At 47.5% G+C, this 20,932-nt stretch overlaps 1 long non-coding RNA gene across 1 annotated transcript in view; it reads left to right on the top strand.

Annotated features, from left to right (window-relative positions):
* Positions 1-875: 875 nt before the first annotated feature.
* LOC142786437 (uncharacterized) overlaps positions 876-20,932 on the top strand; it is a 48,448-nt gene continuing 28,391 nt past the window's right edge. The window contains exon 1 of the long non-coding RNA XR_012889048.1: positions 876-1,805. This is a non-coding gene — a long non-coding RNA (uncharacterized LOC142786437). The remainder of the gene's footprint in view (positions 1,806-20,932) is intronic.

Below are 20,932 nucleotides of genomic sequence, written 5' to 3'. Positions count from 1 at the left end.
ATGGAAGTAGGGCCTTCACTGCTGAGTTCACTCCGGCATTGCTGGCTAGCATCAAGAGAAGCCATTGCTCGACAACAGCGTACTACCCACAGACGAACGGCTTTACCGAGCGGATAAACTAGACAATCACCGTTATGCTGGGACGTACGTCGGCCACAAGGCGCGCGACTCCATCCTTCTGTGAGTGATCTTCGCATATAACACGGTGGTGCAGGAGACGACGGCGACGTTGTCATAAAAGTTGTTTTGCCGAAAGAACTCGGCCAGGAGGCTCGATGCCAAGCTGCCCAACATCGCTCACAAAGAAATCCTTGACGTGACTGTCTACCTCCAGCGCGCACCGGAGGAGCATGACAACGCGCCCGCCTCCGCATCACGAACCTACAGAAAATCGACAGCCGATGGTGCAATCCTTGACGACGCTTCACGGAATACCAACCCGGTGACCGTGTGTTGGTGTGGACACCGACGTCGACTGAGTGAAAAACATTTACAACGGTACTTCGGACCGCACAGGGTAGTTCGACGTCTCGGCCTACTCGACTTAATGCACCATGAGCGTGGCATGTAGACATATTGTTACATGACCCGCATGTCATTAATATTGTATATGCACCATTATCATACCTACATAATTCATTCACGTCCTGTAATACCAAATTTGGTATATGTGACTAGCGAAGCTCTTGTGTTATCGTGTTTGTGCATAGGGGGGCTGACGCAGGCGCGCTTCGCTATCAGCGGTGACCCGGACTCGGACTGATGGGCTTCGTGACGTCAATGCTCGGTGTGATAGTGGCTCGATCGTGTATATAAGCAACCGCCCCTTTTTCCTTCCTGGTTGTAAAATAGTTGGTTGTGTGACCGAATAAACATGTGTTGCACTTAGTCACCGTGTGCTGCCTGCCGGTCTCGCCCCTGTTTAGACGAAGACATGATAGTGGCGGCGAGGGTGGGACTCGTGTGAATCTGCACTGCCGACAGACGCCAGGCCTTTTTGGGAGCGGAAGACTTCAACATGGCAGAGGCTGGCAAGTTCGAACCCTTCCTCGAGGACGGAGACGAGGATTTCGAATCGTAAATAGAGCGGTTCGAGCACTTCCTTCGGGCGACCCAGGTGAGCGACGACCTCAAAATTTTGGTGCTGGTTACCGCTATTAGGAAGAAAACCTATCACATGCTTAAAAATCTACTAGCTCCCACGAAACCCGAGGGGAAAGAATATGCGCAACTAATTCAAGCCCTCAAGAAGCATTATGCTCCGGAACCAATGGTCATAGCGGAACTTTTCCGATACAACCACCGGAGTCAGCAGGACACAGAACCGATGGCGGGCTTTGCGTTGGAATTGAAGAGTCTGGCTGCCTCCTGTAATTTCGGGGCATTTTTGGATGATGCTTTGCGGGACCGTTTCGGTGCCGTGCTGAAAGACGAGACAACACAAGCAGAGCTTTTGAAGAGGGTCACACTGACGTTTGCAGAGGCGTGCGAACTAGCCCGAAGTACCGAACTAGCCCGTTTCGAGACGAAGAAATTCCAGCTGGAGGGGCCAGAACTGGGTGTCCACGCCGTACAACGACAAGCTCCGAGTTCAAGGTCGGGACAGCCGCGTGGAGACTACATGGAAACCAGAGCAACGAAAGAAACAACCGGATGGGCTTGCTACCGCTGCGGAGCCACCTCCCACACCGACGAAAGGTTCCCGTTCAGGAAATACCGCTGCCGCGCCTGCAAACGAGTGGGCCACTTGGCAAGAGCGTGCCGATCGTTCGCCAGCACCGCGCACTATGCGGAGGACAGTAGTGGTGAGGACAACGTTTTGCTACAGAATGTATTTTCGTGTGACGAGAGTGTCTGAAACTGTACTGTAAACGTACGGGTCGGGGGTCGTAATGTGCCAATGCAGATAGATACGGGCGCGTCTGTTTCTATCGTCCCCGAGACTCTCTATCAGCGACACTGGGCCGGGAGACCGTTGTTGCCGTGTAGCGTAAAGCTACAAGCCTATGGGGGAACGCCGTTAGCGGTTCTGGGCAAGCTGATGATGCCAGTAGAGCACAACAACCAGACTACGACGCTGCGTCCGATCGTGGTCCATACGTTGCGAAAGAGTGAGACTGCGTTGCTAGGGCGATACTGGTTGGAATCTCTTAAAATGGATTGGTTGAATGTGAGTGGGGTGGGGATCGATCGAGTAGCTGGCTTGCTTGAAAGCTCCTCGGAGGTGTTTGAACGAGAGCTCGGACAGATAACGGATTGTCAAGTAAGCTTGTTGCTCAAGGATGGCACAACACCGGTCTTTTGTAAACCTCGACCGGTGCCCTTCGCACTCCGAGATCCCGTTTCCCAACAATTGAGGGCCTGGCAGAACGCAGGGGTGATTGTTCCCGTCCTAAAAAGCGACTGAGCCACGCCACCTTGGTGGTTCTAAAAGGAGACAAAACGGTCAGGATTTGCGGAGACTACAGAATGACGGTGAATCCCTGCTTGCGCACCGATCATTATCCGCTGCCAGTCATGGAAGATTCGTTTGTAGCTTTGCATGTGTGCAAATATTTCACTGTGCTTGACCTTTCAACCGCGTATCCGCAGCTGCAGTTGCACCCTGACTCGCAGTCTTTGCTCACGATAAGTACGCACATGGGGCTGTTTAAGTTTACGCGCCTACCGTATGTGACAACCAGTGCACCCTAGATATTCCAGGCAGTCATGGACGATGTTCTAGGAGGCCTAGATAAAGTAGCCTGCTACCTGAATGATGTGTTGATTGCAGGTGAAGGTTTCGAGTAGATTTGGAAAAAGGTGGAAAGCGTGCTGACAAGGTTAAACAAACGAGGCATTAAATTGCGCAAGGAAAAGTGCAAGTTTTTCGAAACATCGGTGGCGTATCTGGTCACGTGCTGGACAAAAATGGCATTCGGCCATCCGAGGATAACGTGCACGCTATCAAAGCATGAAAATCTTGTACGACGTAATTTACGTCCACATCCTATTGTTGTGCTGATTTTAAAATCACATATCAACCTTCTTCATTCTTGCCTGGAATATCAACGGTTCCTTCTTAACGTGGGGTCTGCCGAATTTTCACACACTTATTTCTCTAGGCATCTAACTTTGGATGTTTACTTAATTGTCTACTTTTCTTGACACACAACACACTTGCACAAAAAGATGACACTGTATGACGAACATGATTGAAATGTATAATCTGACATACTTTTCGCATAAAGGTCATGAGAACACTTTTTTCAGTCGTGAGTTACACTCAGCAGTGTACCACGGGGCATAGTCTGCGTGTGTGAGCCAGAGGATATTCCAAGTTTGTATTATAAAGATAAAGTGATAACAGAGTTTAAATAATGTTTATATGGTAAAACTATTTATGATTTTTCAAATAAAATTTTGTGTTGTTTTTGTCAGCGTTGTCGGTGACGAAAATATTGGAGATATTGGAGTCGTTGCTAACACCACACTAAGACCCGGATATTCTGCATCGCAGTCAAATATTCATCTACAGAAATACAAGATGCTCAAAAGTGCTGATGACAAAATGGCCCCATATCTGCATGTTACACTGCAAATGTCGGTTAAAGACGATAGCTTTGCGTCTAGAGAGAGTGAACAAAGCGTTTATTTGAAGTTTGTGGAAGAAAACTGGTAGATGGTATTTTGGAGGCACTGCGTTAGAGTGCCTTGAGCTTGCAGCGGAGGCGAACGAGCGAATCAAGTGACGTCACAGAAGAGACATGAGTGCCATCTGGCAGTTATCTTGGAAAACGAAGCGTGCGTGCGGCGTGCGCGCCCGTCGTGAAAGTGATATAGCGTAGAACGAAAGGCGACGGGTAGGTGCCACACCCATGTTGTCTTAGTAAACTATTGGAAACACTTGCCTTTTTGCAAGCGTTGCATGGTCAGCGCAGTGTGGCAAAGGCTACGGTCCATGGAGTTTCTTATGTATGCCTCGTCTAGTAAAATATATACATACAAAATATTGACGTGTTGCTATAGAGCCTGAGATATGCGCAATAACTGCTTCTTAACTGAAAATCACACAAGACTGAACGCCTAAACTTGAGCAATATCGAAGGGCGCTGTAGGCAAGATCGGCCGTTTTTGGGTATACACTGGTCACTCCGGTTTCTTTTAGGGTGTTGCTATGGTGGACAAATAGATAACTATACAGACAGTCAAGTCAGAAAAAATTTTTTGCGTCGGAGGTCCCCAAGAAAGACTATCATCTTTCAAAGACCCTATAAGGTTGTTAGCTCGTGACGACGTCTGCTGCCTTTGCAGTGTTCGCAACCAGCGATCGTAACATGTCAAACATTACGCATTCACGCCTAAGCAAAGGCACGCAATGCTCAATCATTGAGCTTACTTGAGGAACTGTCGCTAAACCACTCTAGTCGCACCATAGAGCGTAGTCTATTTTAGTAAAAATTATTCTGACAACAATATTAACGCTGAAGCCACGTCACTAGTGCCTTTTTCGGAGCTTTGAACGCACTTCAAAAGGCTCAGCAGTATTTGCTCATCGTTGAGTTATTCATTCAGAATAGTGTACATAGTGGCTTACATTGAGTAGTTGGTATTTCGCATTTACTGAAATTCACAAATACTGGCGAATTGGCTGTTTCCGTCATACAGAGGTGAACTATATGATGCTCCTCGGAGGTGACTGTAAAGTACCCTTACGGAGGTGAAGCCGCCACGAGTAGGTCGCGCATTGGAGACGGGAAGACTGTGCCTGGCAATGACGTTGCCGGTCCTCTGGGCAACTCGTAGCAGAGGGATCATGTCCAAGTGCCTCATCTGACTTTTGAACAACCTCTCTCACTCTGCTTCTCTGGTGGGACGATCATTGTCCAATAACCAGGAACACCACCAGAGCATGTGCTTCAAAGCGCAGAAGTACCTCTAGAGTCCGAAAAATGGGGCTCATTGAAGTTTGCATACCTGCTGAAGATGGCTACGTCGAAATAGAATCTAGTTTTCAAAGTGCGATGGTGTGAAGACTGAAGGCTGCAGAGCTTGGTGTGAGACAGGAGATAGACCCTGCTCATTGATTACAGTGCTCCGTCGCCTTATTGGATGTGTGGAACGAGTCATGTTGAAACCAAGTGTGCAGACGCCGCACCATTTACCTAGCTCGGTAGGTAAGTTTGCACACGCGGGCGTAGGCCAGCTCGTTGGCGTTAAGAATGACGATAGGATTCTAAGATAGCGACGCGGGCTTGTTTGTCTGCCAGTCTTGTATTTGAGCGCGAATGTGCCAGTATGTGCGTCGGTTTTCTCTCTTAGTTGTACTCTTTTTGCAATCCCATCCATGAAAGCCCAGACCGCATGTGGCTGAGAGAACAAGTAAAGACATGGAGACCGACGCCCATGCCACAAAACAAAGAGGCTGAGGCCAGTGTGAAGACACTCGACTGCAATCATCCTAGATGGCGACTACAGCCACATACTCTGCCAGTGTCAAAGACGAGCCCCGCATAAACGCAACGTTACTGAGATTGCCCCTCTATTCTACGAATTCCGCCAATCGGATGACCCGTATTGGGTGGTGTCGACGAATTTGATCACCGGCGGGTCACCAGCAACGAATTCGAGAAATATGGCAACAGATTTGAAAAGCGTGATCATCCTGGCCCTCCGGCTGCCACTGCTGGGTTGCTGGTGCACGTTGTGCGATATTGGTGAGACCTGGCAGGCCTCCCATGTCTGCACGTCGAGGATGCACCAGCGCTCTCAGATGGTAGAATAATTGCAGCCGAGAGTCTCAAAAACCCGCCTTCCCACAGGCGAGTAAGAGAGCCAGGCAACCTGCGTCATCTGCTGTGCCTCGACAACCTTGTCAAGAGTGTTGTGAACTCGCATCCTATAAACTCATCCGTTATGGCCCCCATTGAGTCGACGAGAACTGTTTTGATGCTGCTACGTATCAGCGCATTGAGCTCTGCCCTCTCGTATCCGTGCCATTAATGCACGGTGGGCCCTCACGTGATTTGGCTTGTTATGATGGCGTGGTGCGATTTGCGGTTTCCCTCCCCCAACTTTCCACAATTCATGGAGACCTTTGTGGAGCGCCTGACCATGTTGGTTGTTTAGGTAATGATACGAGTGATAAAACTTACGTTACGACCTTTTGTCGTGATGAGCACTCCAAAACGTGGCTCTTTTCATAAATCGTAATATTGTGGTACTTTATAGCTGCTCCTCTCTAGCGTAGTGCGTTAAATGCAAGAGCACTTCTATTAGTTGTCCTGACAAAGCCTATAACGGGCTCTAGAAAGGCAGCTACTCTATCCCTTGTTACGTCTATGCAGCGGGATTAGACAGAATACTGGCGTTTATCGAGCACAGATAACTCAAATAATTGGTTCGTGGTATCAATTATATTAGTAATTTTTTGTTTCGGGAGATTCTTAAGAATTGCCTTTAAGATTTGAACGCGATAGTGACATCCTGTCCCTACTGTGTGTTTCCACCACTTCAACCGTACTTGTTATTGAGTCGTAAAACTGAAAAAAGTCATAAATGACAATTACTACATTGTAACCAAAGAAGTTGAAAGTAGCTTGTGTTAGTGAAGCTTTTTTTATATGGCTGCGTTCCGTGTAATGAGTAGCATACGTCAGACCAGTCGCAAATATGTCGCTGATCTGTTTTAAAACTTGCTATGAAAAAAATACGGATTTGTAAGGGAATACGCGCAGAAACGCGTTGGCCTTCTGTAATGGGTTGCTGGCTTTAAACAACGAAGTCATTAGAATAATCACATGTTCTCACGCCATATCACTTGTACTACGCATCATTAACCTCATGTTACGCGTTGTATAGCAAAACATATACACAGAGCGCTGGTGTGTGAAGCGTATATCAGTAATTTTACTGCATTTACACGCGTAAGCAATTAATTTTGCTGTATTTGCAAGCAGACGCATAGTTGTGGGGTAGAATACCTACTTGCCGGTGGTCACGTCGGAATTTCTGCAAGACGAGCTATTTAACACTGTCGCCCCTATTGAAAAAACGTCCACCATATGAATGGTGGATTCCAGCATCCACCATTTTGGTGAAATATGGCAGTGGAAATGGTGGCAAATGGTGTATGGTGACGTATGGTGGAGTGGGTGGTGCATGGCCCGCTCCAGCTGGCAATGCTGGAGCGCGAAGCAGCGTCAGAACCACTGTGACGAGCTGCCACTAAAGAAGTGTAGCATTGATATTTGGCACAGGCCGGAACGCCAGCTGAAGAAGAGAAGGAAGAGTGTTGTTGCTGCTCGCGCTCGCTCCGCTTGACAGCTGGTCGGTTCTACCGCTACGTTTTCCACAAAGTAAACGTCTCTTCTGCTCACCACTAAAGGTGTACTATCAAGTGGTGGAGAGTGCTGGGTACCTTTTTCCATCCTGGAACTCCGCAACCGAACTCTACCTTCGCCATCAACAATGTCCATCGACGCTGCACAGCAGACGGCTCCTACATCTCCACCTGTCCACTGTCCCGGCGTCCCGAGAGAGCGAGATCCAGACATCTTCAACGGCACCGATGAGCAGGACGTCGAGGACTGGCTCTCTTCGTTCGAACGAGTAAGCGTCAACAACAGGTGGGACGAAAACGACAAACTGGGCCGCGTCCACTTTTACCTCAGAGGAGTAGCAGAGCTCTGGCTCAACAATCACGAAGCCGAGCTTACCGACTGGGCCACTTTCAAGACCACCTTCGCGGACGTGTTTGGCCGACCGACAGTGCGCAAGCTCCGTGCAGAACAGCGCTTGCGGGATCGCGCCCAACTGTCGGGAGAGGGTTTCACGTCCTACATTGAGGACGTCGTAGGCCTCTGCCGTCGCTTTGATCCTGACATGTCGGAAACCGCCAAGGTAAAACACATTATGAAGGGCATCGAGGACGATGCCTTCCACATGCTGGTGGCTAAAGACCCGCAAACAGTTTCGGAAGTCATCCAACACTGCCAAAGTTTCGATGAGTTGCGAAAACAGCGCATTTCAACGCGACGGCCTACTTTCGACATGACCAGCACGCCAGCATTGACCGTTGGTGCAATATCTCCAGAACAGACTGTATTGACCCCGCAAATCCAGCAATTTATCCGAGAGGAAGTGGCACGCCAGTTGTCCCTTGCCCCCTTGCTTCCCAGCAATACGCATGGGCTGACCTCGTCACTGCGCCAAACCATCGAAGAGCAAGTCTGCGAGGCACTTCCCCCCACGTACCAGCCACCACCTGTGTCCGCTCCCCTGACTTACGCTGACGTCGCGCGAAGGCAGGTACATGCGCCGTCAAACGTCGTCGACCCTGCCCACCAAGCGAACGCCTTCTACGCAACACACGTACCGGCAGGCTCGCATGTTCCCATTTACCGCCGTCCTTCAACGCTTCCCAACAACCCTTGGCGTACATCGGATAACAGACCTATCTGTTATTACTGTCGTCAGCCTGGCCATGTTGAGCGGTTCTGTCGCCGGCGCGTCCCTCACTCAGGCATTATTGATGGCACCTACGGCTACGCCCCCACAGAACCACCACAGACGCTGCCGTTCCATGCAGCTTCGGACACTTCTCCGCCGAGCCGCCGCGCCTTCAACCCACGCTGATCGCCTTCCCCGCGCCGACGTTCGCCTTCGCCAATGCTTCGGCGTGCACCACCTGCCCAAACGGAAAACTGACCATCGCAGTTCCGGAGGCAAGAACTGCGCCACCGTCGAACTCCACAAGGCCTCGTTCTCTACCGAATAATGAAATAACTGTCTTGATTGAAGGTATCCCCGTTCAAGCATTAATAGATACCGGAGCTGCCGTGTCTGTATTGAGTGAAGCATTGTGTCGCAAGTTAAGAAAAGTTACGATTCCGCTTTCTGGTCTCTCCCTTCGTACGGCAACAGCGCATCACGTGAACCCTTCTATGACGTGCACGGCTCGGTTAATCATCCAGGGCGTTCTGTACGTGGTTGAATTTATCGTGTTTCCGCACTGCTCACACGACGTCATATTAGGCTGGGACTTCCTTTCCACACATCATGCCGTTGTTGATTGTGCCCGGGCCGAACTAGAATTGTCATCGCTCTCCGACGACGATTATAATAAGCCTTCTATTTCTCGTGTTGTCGTCGCCGCGGAGACTGATATTCCACCTATGTCTTCTGTTATTGTGCCGATCTCGTGCGACCATGCCGCTTTTTCGGACGTCATGTTCACGCCGTCAGAAGACTTCACTTCTCGAAAAAACGTTCTTCTGCCTTTTGCTCTTCTGACGGTCGAAGCCACTTGCGCAAACATTTATGCCACGAATCTCCTTTCTGTACCAGTCACCCTATTCCGTGGCGAATGCATCGGCCGCCTTGAGGACATCGATTGTGTTTGCACCAGTCAACTGCCCTATCAAGCAAAAAGCCTTGAGATCGCCAGTGTTACTTCCGCTCTCACATCCGCCACCTCTTCCCTCGACGTCTTCCTTCCATCGATTGACCCTGACCTTCCTGTTGACCAACGAACTCAACTCTTGACACTTCTCGACCACTTCCGCTCATCGTTCGACTTCAAACAAACCAGTCTGGGCCGAACATCTGCAATTGTCCATCGTATTGACACTGGCACCCACGCACCATTGCGTCAGCGTCCATACCGGGTCTCCCACGCCGAACGCCAAGTTATAGACGATCAAGTGTCTGATATGCTCAATCGTGGCGTTATACAGCCGTCTAACAGTCCGTGGGCCTCCCCGGTGGTACTGGTCAAAAAGAAGGACGGGGGCATCCGATTCTGTGTGGATTACAGGCGCCTTAACAAGATCACGCGCAAAGATGTTTATCCGCTCCCCAGAATTGACGACGCTCTCGACTGTTTGCAAGGTGCAGAATTCTTTTCTTCGCTGGATCTTCGATCGGGATACTGGCAGGTACCCATGGATGAAGCTGACCGCGCCAAGACTGCGTTTGTAACTCCGGACGGCTTGTACGAGTTTAACGTGATGCCGTTCGGCCTTTGTAACGCCCCAGCCACCTTCGAGCGTCTGATGGACAACATACTTCGAGGCCTTAAATGGCAGACGTGTCTTTGCTATTTGGACGACGTCGTCGTTTTTTCAAAAGACTTCGATACCCATCTTCTGCGCCTCGCAAGTGTCCTGCATTGCCTTACACATGCTGGGCTCCAACTAAATTTGAAAAAGTGCCATTTTGCCGCCCGGAAGCTCACCATCTTAGGGCATGTTGTCAGCAAGGACGGCGTTCTACCTGATCCTGGAAAACTCCGTGCTGTCGCCCAGTTTCCGAAGCCATCGACACTTAAGGAACTCCGGAGCTTTATCGGCTTATGTTCATACTTTCGCCGATTTGTCCGTAATTTTGCATCTGTCATGGCCCCTTTAACACGGCTACTTTCTGACACCGAGGGCATTTCGGCGTGGTCTTCCAATTGCGATAAGGCATTCGCGAAACTACGTCAATTGCTGACATCTCCACCGATTCTCCGTCACTTTGATCCTGATGCCCCTACAGAAATACACACCGACGCAAGTGGAGTCGGACTTGGCGCTATTCTTGCTCAACGCAAGTCTGGATACGACGAGTACGTCGTTTCTTATGCCAGTCGCACTCTTACTAGGGCTGAACAGAATTATTCAGTCACAGAAAAAGAATGTCTAGCCATCGTCTGGGCAATCACAAAATTTCGACCCTACGTCTATGGCCGTCCATTTGACGTCGTGACTGATCACCACGCCCTCTGCTGGTTATCGTCACTAAAAGACCCATCTGGCCGTCTCGCTCGTTGGGCGTTACGCCTCCAAGACTATGATATCCGTGTCGTCTACAGGTCAGGCCGCAAACATTCAGATGCCGACGCTCTCTCCCGCTCTCCACTTCCCCATGAACACGGAAATACTTCTGTATCCAGCCTCGATGCTGTGGCACTTTCGTACGCGGACATGCCCTATGAACAGCGCCAAGACGCTTGGATAGCCTCTATGATACAGTTACTGTCTCAGCCGTCCCAAGTTACGCCCAATCGTTCACTGCAGCGCACAGCTCGACACTTTACCATCCGCGATGGACTCCTGTACCGTCGCAACTACCTTTCTGACGGCCGCAAGTGGTTGCTTGTGATTCCTCGCCACCTACGTGCCGACATTTGCGACTCTTTTCACGCGGATCCTCAATGCGGCCACGCCGGTGTGATAAAAACGTATGCACGTCTCCGGCTGCGGTACTATTGGCGCGGAATGTACCGCTTTGTCCGACAGTACGTGCGTTCGTGCTCCAAATGTCAACGCCGAAAAAGCCCACCACACATAGCCAATGGACAACTGCAGCCGTTGCCTTGCCCCTCCCGCCCTTTCGACCGCATCGGAATTGACTTGTACGGTCCCCTTCCCTATACGCCTAACGGGAACCGCTGGGTGATTGTCGCCATTGATCACTTGACACGCTATGCTGAAACTGCTGCGCTGCCAGAGGCCACATCACGTGAAGTTGGCTTATTTATCCTTCACAATCTCATTCTACGCCATGGCGCGCCTCGTGAGCTACTCAGTGACCGCGGCCGTACGTTCCTCTCCGAAGCGGTACAAGCCCTTCTTCGCGAATGCAACGTTGTGCATCGGACAACCAGCGCATACCATCCGCAAACGAATGGAATGACCGAACGGTTTAACCGCTCACTGGGCGACATGCTATCCATGTACGTGTCCGCTGATCACACCAACTGGGACCGCATACTGCCCTTTGTAACTTACGCTTACAACAGCGCCACTCAGTCTACGACAGGATTCTCTCCGTTCTTCCTCCTTTACGGGCGCGAACCTTCCTCATTCATGGACACCATTCTCTTGTATCATCCAGACGCTTCGGAATCCACAACTCTATCTGAAGTCGCCACCTATGCAGAAGAATGCAGGCAACTCGCGCGTTCCTTAACCGCCCAAGATCAAGCGTACCAGAAGAACCGTCACGACGAAAACCTGTCTCCGCAGTCATACTCGCCTGGCGCCTTGGTATGGCTTCGGGTTCCCTCATCTGTTCCTGGTCTTTCCACCAAGCTACTGCCGAAGTACGAAGGCCCCTACCGAGTCCTACGTCAGGCCTCGTCAACAGAAGTAATAAAAGTAATTGTATAAAAGAGAATGTATGCCCCGCCGCGGTGGTCTAGTGGCTAAGGTACTCGGCAGCTGACTCGCAGGTCGCGGGTTCGATTCCCGGCTGCGGCGGCAGTATTTACGATGGAGGCGGAAATCTTGTAGGCTCGTGTGCTCAGATTTGGACGCACGTTAAAGAACCCCAGGTGGTCAAAATTTCCGGAGCCCTCCACTACGGCGTCTCTCATAATCATATGGTGGTTTTGGGACGTTAAACCCCACAAATCAATCAATCAATCAATGTATCATGCACGCGCAGAAAAAGTGCGACAGCGTGAGATCGAACCTGGGACTTCTAAATTATGAACTGAGAACACTAACCACTGCGCCACTACGACCGATGGCGGTACGGGTGTTAAGGAAGTAATCAACTCACAGAGTCACTGTTTAACTTCAGTTCTGTTTGTCGTTTACTTGGGAGGGACGGGATCTGCACCTGCTATTAAAATTTGCACATTTGATAAACACGAAAACTGCCGCCTGTAACAATTGTCACTGCGATAATGGCAACAGCGCTATCTTTTTATTACAATTTACAACCGCAAGTAAAAAAACAACTCAGTGTACTGGGGAGCCGGTAGAGTTTATCGGCGGTAACTGCCATGTTTATTATCTGCTTCTGGCTCCTTCCGAAGGGCGATGTCGGTTCAGGCTTTATGACGCTTCTATGTTCATTCGATAGATACGCCCCCACAATTGATTTGGATGTTTTTCCCGCAATGCACACCGCAGTCGTGCCAGCGCACCGCTGTTGCTCGGTCGCTAGGATAACTACACAACGGTTTGGCCAAAACAAATGCAGTGCACCAGAAAAATTATGCTATCATATTGGTTCAGTAAGCATACGAATAGACGTGTCGATGTTCTCGCATAAGAGCCAGCGAAGCGCCGGCAAGTGCGACAGGCGGCTGTCGGTGAGGCGAGGCGTACCTTTGATGGAAGTGCTGCAAGCGCGTCGCATCGATGTTTGTCGCTTCTTGAGCGGACACTGTACACAATAAAAAAGGCTTTATTTAGGGTAAATGATGCCGCAGCTGTGCTGTATTGTCATTTTTACTAGTCCAAGTTGTGTATTCTGAAACCCAGAAGCGCCGATAATACTTGTACGGGCTCGGTCAATATGACTGACCTTTAGTGGAAATCATGGTGGTATAAGAAAACGGTGAAAGTCGAATTCGCTGGGGCTCGTCTCGACGCATGTCAAAAGTTAAAGTTTATGCATTTTCGCACGCACTTTGTTAACTTAAAGGTACGGCTCAAACAATAGAGTGTGCAAGAATCACCATAGTTGCGTTTCTAGCGTGGTGACATCAAGCGACCGCTTTGTTCTGCTCTAACATTGAAAGGGGCAATTGCGAACTGGAGCCCATTCATTTGTCGACAACTGCGCGCCGATAAAAAACATTTATTTTCATGTTCACAGCGGCAACTCTAGTCTTCTAAAGATCACTATAAAGAAACACATCGCGGATGTCAAACTGTGTAAGTACGTGCGCAAAATGTAAACGTATTCCCGGCCGCAAATTCTATGCTCCACAAAAAATGAAGCGTTGTTGACACCACAGGAATAAAATAAACGCACTAGCAAGCCTAATCAGCAGCGTTGGTTTCTTTTGACCGTAAACATATATCTCTGCGCGTTCAAGAATGAAACACTACAAATAAGTTATTTCACATACCTCATGTGCTTTTTATCATGCCACCGTCATCCACCAAGCTTCCATCATGCCACCGTCATCCACCTTGCTCACAAAGCCTTCCACAAAACACGTTTTGCTTCGCCACCATGAGCCAGCACTTTTCACCGTCACCACCATTGGCTCGCCCCCACTACCATCTACCGCAATGTTTTTCCACTCTAGCCGCCATCAGCCGGAATTTTTCACCATCACCACCATTGGCTCGCCACCACCACTCCCATGAGCCACCATTTTTCCACTCTCACCGCCATCAGCCACTACAGTTTCCGCCATATGCACTAACATTTCCATCATATCCACTATTCTTTCCACCATAGCCACCAAGAAGTGCCACATCCACCAACCCAGGATTTTCAATGGGGCATTGTTGACATTTGGCCTTCGACGTCCCGAAACCACGACATGATTATAAGCTCTGCTGTAGGGGGAGCCCCGGACATTTCGGCTATCTGGTGCTCTTTAACGTGTGCTGACGTCACTCTGCACCCCGGCTTCCACCATTTCGTTTCCACCAAAATGCGACAGTGGTGGCAGATATCTAACGCCGGACCTTTGAGACAGCGCTTGAGCACCTAAACCGCTATACCACCGTGGAATACGTGTGGTAACAGCGAGATTCACTGAGCATGTTCCACCCTAATTTATAAAAAAAGACAATGAAAACTCCAACTTTCATGCTTCTGATGACATGCGTTCGCCATTCACTCATTATATTCTTGTATTTGTCATATAAAAGGGTTCACTCAAAACCTTAAATTTCAATAAACAAAATACCGTGGATGTTCCCCGATCTGCCTGGAAGACGAAAAATTAAAAATTTTCATGTAGTAGATGGAGAAATAGAAAAAACGCCTGTAACTGAGGCTGGCTGTTCTTGTTTTGTTTACCTTCACTTGTGCCTCATACCAACTAAGGGGAATTGGGTAATATTTGAGTGGTCTTATCAAGTAATATTAAATTTCATAGTAAAATAACCTATTAAATGATAACATTACAAACTCTAAACGAAATTTTGATGATCACTGATTTGTACATACTATAAAGTTTCGGTTTTAGTAATAGAGAATAACCTGGATCAAAACCTAACTCAGAAAAAGAGATCGAATTCGTGCGTATGTCGACACAGAAAAATATTTCCATTAGTTTGTTAGTCTTTTTGTTTTATTCAAACTCCACACTGTCTCTCAAACATTCGCAGTGTCAAACGCAGAAACAGAGGCGTCAAAGGACAGATCACGGGCATGGATAAATTCATTCCAATAGCATGTAAAGAATGTTCTGACTTTTTTCTAAGAGCCGTAGTAAATCGCCTACATGTCAAAAAATAATGATCCACAGTTTCTGGCGCAGAAAGCGCACATTGGAGAAAGAGCCTGACAATACCTGTGTTGGTATAAATTAGTTTCGGGACCCTACAGCGCAGCTCTGTAATTTTGACTTCTAGTGAACGTGTGTCACAAGAAGATCGGCGCCAGGAATATAATAAGCGTCTTTCTTCTGTAAAATTTGTGAGTGATGTACCTGTGGAGCTTTTCATAATGGTACAGCTGTGAAATCTTGCAGCCGTTTCATAAGCGGATGATGGAAAACAAGGTTAAAGTGGCCCACTCATTGCTAATTTCTCTAAAGAATCAGCCATTTTGTTTAGGAGCAACCCTTTATAACTTGGCACCCAAAATAAATTAACTTTTCTCAAATATAGGGGTAATAATGCACGAAACGCCTTTATTTTGTGCGATTTAACACCAAAAGAAAGTTCAGCGCAAACAGACAGATAATCTGTAATTATAATAGCCGATGAAATTTTCGCGTATAACTTTCGTAAGGCGAGTACCACTGCCAGAAACTGAGCCGTACAAATGGGTATGAAATCGGGTAGTCGGAGCGAATATGACCAATCCAAGTTCGTGCTGAAAATACCAACAGCTGACTTTTTGTGACGCTGTGATGGATCCGTAGAAATTATACACTTGTTTTGATGCTCTGCCAGTAATCTTGCAATAAAGCCTCTAGAGTGTGACAAGGGGGTAACTCTGCATTATAAGGAAAATGTCGTCAAATTCAATATCCACGCGGGGATAATTACTGCTTGTAGCCATTATCTCGCTGATACCTACATTCATCGGGTCCAGTAAACGCCATTTAACAAAATACCATTTCTGTAAATTAAGATATAGAAATTTCTGTAACTTCGTGCTGAGATACCTGCATGTTGCAAACATTCGAGAGAATCTGTAGCAGCGTTCTACACCTTTGGTTATCTCTTCCATCGAGGCGTTCATCTCTTGCGGGGTGAAGATATATGATCCTAAAGTTAAACAAGCACTGACACCAAATTTATTCATGCCAAGATTTTTGCGTCAGCGAGTAGCTATAGACCCCGTAGCAACGACTCGCTACCTAAAACTCAACTGAGGAATGAATAGCTATCTCTTTTATTGATTTATATTACTAGGACCTAGCACTACTCAAAAATGGCCGGCGATCCCGCCATTTTTTACGCTGGCAGTACCAACAGTGGCGCTACCTCACGGTCATTTCTAGATCACGACACAGCTGACCACTTCTCCACAGAAAAGAGTGACGCCAGGCTTAGCTGCTCCTCAAACATTTCGTCTGCAAGGTGCAAGTCATGCCTTGTCACCTGCATTGCTGTCGTCACCGTACAAAGTGTCGACTCCGCTTCGATACAATAGTCTGGAGCTTGGAATCTCCGTGATTCGCGCCATCGCAAATTATTTTCGCTTCGATCGACCTTTTGCAGAACAGTGAATTCGCAATGGACGCCGTTCCAAGCAGCACTGCAAAGGTGCCTGACGATGCACGCTTCGGCCTTGTTCACTTGTGTGTTTCAGCTATTTTTTGTGTTTTGGCGTGCAAAGCATTCAGATATACGTAGAGGGGTGAATGCAGTATAGGTATCGCGAATGAGCATCAGCGGAGAAATAGGATACCCTTCCTGCTTGTGAGGTTCTTTTTCGCGCCTCCAGATGGCCCAACCTATCCAGCCTCTCGCGGTTAACATGGTATTACAACTTTTACGTGGACGCAAAGTCTTGAATGATTGATTGATTTGTGGGGTTTAACGTTCCGAAACCACTATATGATTATGAGAGACACCGTAGTGAAAGGCTCCGGAAATTTCGACCACCTGGGGTTCTTTAACGTGCGCCCAAATCTGAGCACACGGGCCTACAACATTTCCACCTCCATCGGAAATGCAGCCGCCGCAGCCGGGATTCGATCCCGCGACCTGCGGGTCAGCAGCCGAGTACCTTAGCCACTAGACCACCACGGCGGGGCTGGACGCAAAGCGTACAGATGAACTAAAATTTAACGATACATGCGTGTTACTTGTTAGCGATGATATCTGAATACACGCTCTTCTACTTTTGATAGCTTGTGGTAGTGTTGATGTGTAAAACATACGTGATATGAAAAGACACCCTCATTGCGCTTTTTCCGTGCTTCGAACTAGACGACTGCAACTCACAACGATTCCCCGACATGCAGAAGCTTGTTTTAAGTGGCTTTCTGTTTTCTGTAATCGCACGTACATTGATCAGTCCACCAACTAGAGGATGGCCATTAACTCGATGGAATAACAGATTTCTCATCATTCTGAGACATTCCAATAATATGGAGCCGATCGTAGATGTTATTTTCTGGTCATTGTCATTCTAAAATTTCGCAGTGGCCGAACGCAGACAGATATAAAGTTCCTTATGGTTGACATATACTCAAGGTTGCTGCTCAAAAGTTGTTAATGGACATACAATGTAACATACTACCAGAAGATGGTCGCTGTCTTTTTCAGAGTCAGCCACTTACCATGACGAAACATTATTAGCATTGGTACAAATCGTCGAACTAACACTGATTGAGTGTGACCTCGAACAAATGTTACATGTCCTTTAATCATACAAGAGAAAATTTTGTCAATGTTCCACTCCCACAAATGTCTACCACACAGGTGTGTCTTACAGACCTAAAGGTTAAATAGCAAGAACTTTGGTGCACTGAAATACAAAAAACACATGGCACGCAGTTTGAGTGCATTGTTCTCCCATAACGTTTGTGAATGAAATAAGCCACCTAGGAAGCCTTGCGCATAAAGTATATCAGTTTTCTTTCTTCATCTACGAAGTCAGAGGACTTCAACACTTTAACAATTTTCCCACTATCCATATTCATTCATCAACTGATTTGGGTTATACACATGGCAAGACTGTTGCGTACGCAGCTCAGTTATGTATGCTTGCTTGTAATGGGCAATCATGAGAATTGAAACTTGAGCAAGTTGGTACGTATTCATCTTGATTTTATCTGCGCTGTGGGAGACGACGAATAAAAAAGAATGTCTACTACACGGGCGCTGATTTGCAACGAAATTTGATTCAGGAAAAAAACATAAAAATATAAAGGTCCAAAAAGACTGAACGGAAAACTTATAATCTTTGTAATCAACTGATGCAGGTGGCGCTTAGGTATCAGAATTCCACATCACTTAGCCTGATACAAGGTACACTGATACATTTTTCTTTCGTATGTGGAATGCTTGGATGACCTCTTTTGCTATCTGTTGTATGCCGTGACAATATCTTAGTGTCAGCGAAAAATAGATTGACACCACATTGTTTACATTGTGTGGTGAGTCAAAATAGTTTGGTGTCTGAAGGTGATTTCTCATGCTCTCTAAGACAGATATTGACGCAAGTTTCGCTTTGTGCGACGTATGTTTTACCTCATGATAATAGGATTTGGGAGACGATGGCTTTCTTGCGATCAGAAAAATGAAAAGTGTGTTTGATGCCGCTATTTTCGCGAACACCTTCATTTTTCTGATTTGTGTGCGTCAGGGATTTGCGTTGAGCCAACCCTACAGGCTGACATGTCGTTGTATTATAGCCTTTTTCATTGTTGCTCCTAATACATGAAGAGAGACGATGGCCAAAAAACACACAGATAAACGTGGTTTTGAGCCAGTTTCTAGATGGATTGATCCACTTGCAATATTGCTAAGAATTACTTATAATATGGTTACTTTAAGCTCATTCTATACACGTTTGTGGGTGGCTCCTTCAGTGAACATATAGGGAACAATGTTGCACGCTCACTGTTACAACAACAGGTTGATTATTTTCAACTTCTTGAACATCAGGGCACCTACATGCATACCACAGCGCATAGTAGGCTACAGTGGGCCACGGCTGACCAACAGTCTACGTGAACCAAAAGTAGTAAGAAAAGGCTTCGATAGCTACACAGCAAAGATGTTTGAGCTTTATAGGGAATTTAGGGCTCAGCTCTTACTAAAGGCACTACGCAAACTTCTTCAAAGTGAGGCATTATGGGGCGCAGGGCAAGATGGCGGTGCCTATGGACGTGAGAGCAGTTCACGGCGAATTTTCTAGCCGTTGGCCGGCAATAATAAACTCATTATTTCTCAAGTATCATCTATATTTGCTTTTGATGAGAGTAATAAGGCTTTTTAGCCCTTTAGTTTCGATGAAATAGCCCTTAGTTTAAGATACACAGTCGATTAGTGGTGCACAAAGTTCAACAAGGTTCGTTGGCAAGGAGCACTGGTTTTGCCTGCAACCTCGCATAGTTGGCAGCGCTGTATTCATTCCCCTGTTTTAAGGTAAAGCGAAACCACTTTGAATATATTTCAGCAAAGAGTGCTAGCGCAGTTAGCATATTAGGTACATTAGCAACAACATATCAAGAATGCGCAGAGCCAGGTTGTTATCAATATACCGCATGTATGCCAGACCGGTTCTAGAGGTTGTATGTGTCTTATGCTCCGGGGCACCGGCCTATAAGCGGCGCCCTATTATTTTCTAGATAAGCTGGCACTGCACGTGTGCTCCTAATTTTGTAGACGATAAAGTTTTATATAGGGATCCTATGGGAAAAATTGCTATGGTGAATACTGGGAAACATGGTGGGCGTTGTGGAAATAATAGTGGGCATGGTGGAAATTATGATGGATATGGTGGGACGTAGTGGAAAATATGGTGGATATGCCGGGACATACTGGGTGATGTGGTGTACAGATGATGGGTAAAGTGGAAATGATGGTGGAAAGTAGAGGCTAGATAGTGGACAATCCTGAGACACTCTGCCCACCATTGCGATAACGCTGGGAAGCCCTAAGCATATGGTGGGTGGTGCTTATTATGGTGGGCCACATGGTGTATCAAGCTAGGAAACTCTTCCCAACATTGCGATAATGCTGGGAAGCACTAAGCAGATGATGGGTGCTGCTTATTATGGTGGGCCACATGATGTACCAAGCTGAGAAGCTCTTCCCACCATTGCGATAATCTGGGAAGCAGTAAGCAGATGATGGGTGGGCTTATAATGGTGGGCAATTTATAGAGTGTATCAAGCTGGGATCTGTACACTACATGTTCTACCACCATGATTTCCACCAAAGGTTAGGCCTATCAACCAAGCCCGAACAATTGTGTTATCCATGCTTCTAGGTTTCAGAATACATGGTTTCGACGATTAGGAATGACAATACAGCGCAGCGATGGCATCAATTAACCTAAATGAAGCATTTTTCATTGTGTATGCTGTCCGCTCAAGAAGCAACAAACATCAATGCGACGCGAATAAAGCACTCCAAGAGAACGTACGTCTCTTCTCACCGACAGCCACCGGTCGCACTCGCAAGCAATACGTATGCTTGGGGAACCAATATGATACCGTAATGTTTCCGGCACACTGCATTCGTCTTGGCCAAGCCGTTATGTAGTTGTTGCTATAGCGAAAGAGCTACAGCATTGCGCTGGCACGACCGCCTTCTACGTTGCGCGAAAAGCATCTCAATACTCAATCAAATAACTTAGGCGGGCGTATCTATGGAATGAGCCTAGAAGCGTCATAAAGCGTGAGTAGATGTCGTCTTTAGAACGAGAGCGAAACGGATATTAAACTTGGCAGACCCCACCAGTAAACTGTTGCTGCTCCCCAGTCCACTTGGTTTTTTTTCTTGTAATTGTGAATTGTAAAAAAAAGCACTGCTGCCATTAACACACTGGCAATCGTTACAGGCAGCAGTTGCTTGTG

The sequence above is a fragment of the Rhipicephalus microplus genome, chromosome 2 (assembly GCF_043290135.1).
Source record: "Rhipicephalus microplus isolate Deutch F79 chromosome 2, USDA_Rmic, whole genome shotgun sequence".
NCBI lineage: Eukaryota > Metazoa > Arthropoda > Arachnida > Ixodida > Ixodidae > Rhipicephalus > Rhipicephalus microplus.
Note: the sequence above shows the minus strand (reverse complement) of the source record. Positions and strands in the feature narration are given on the sequence as shown.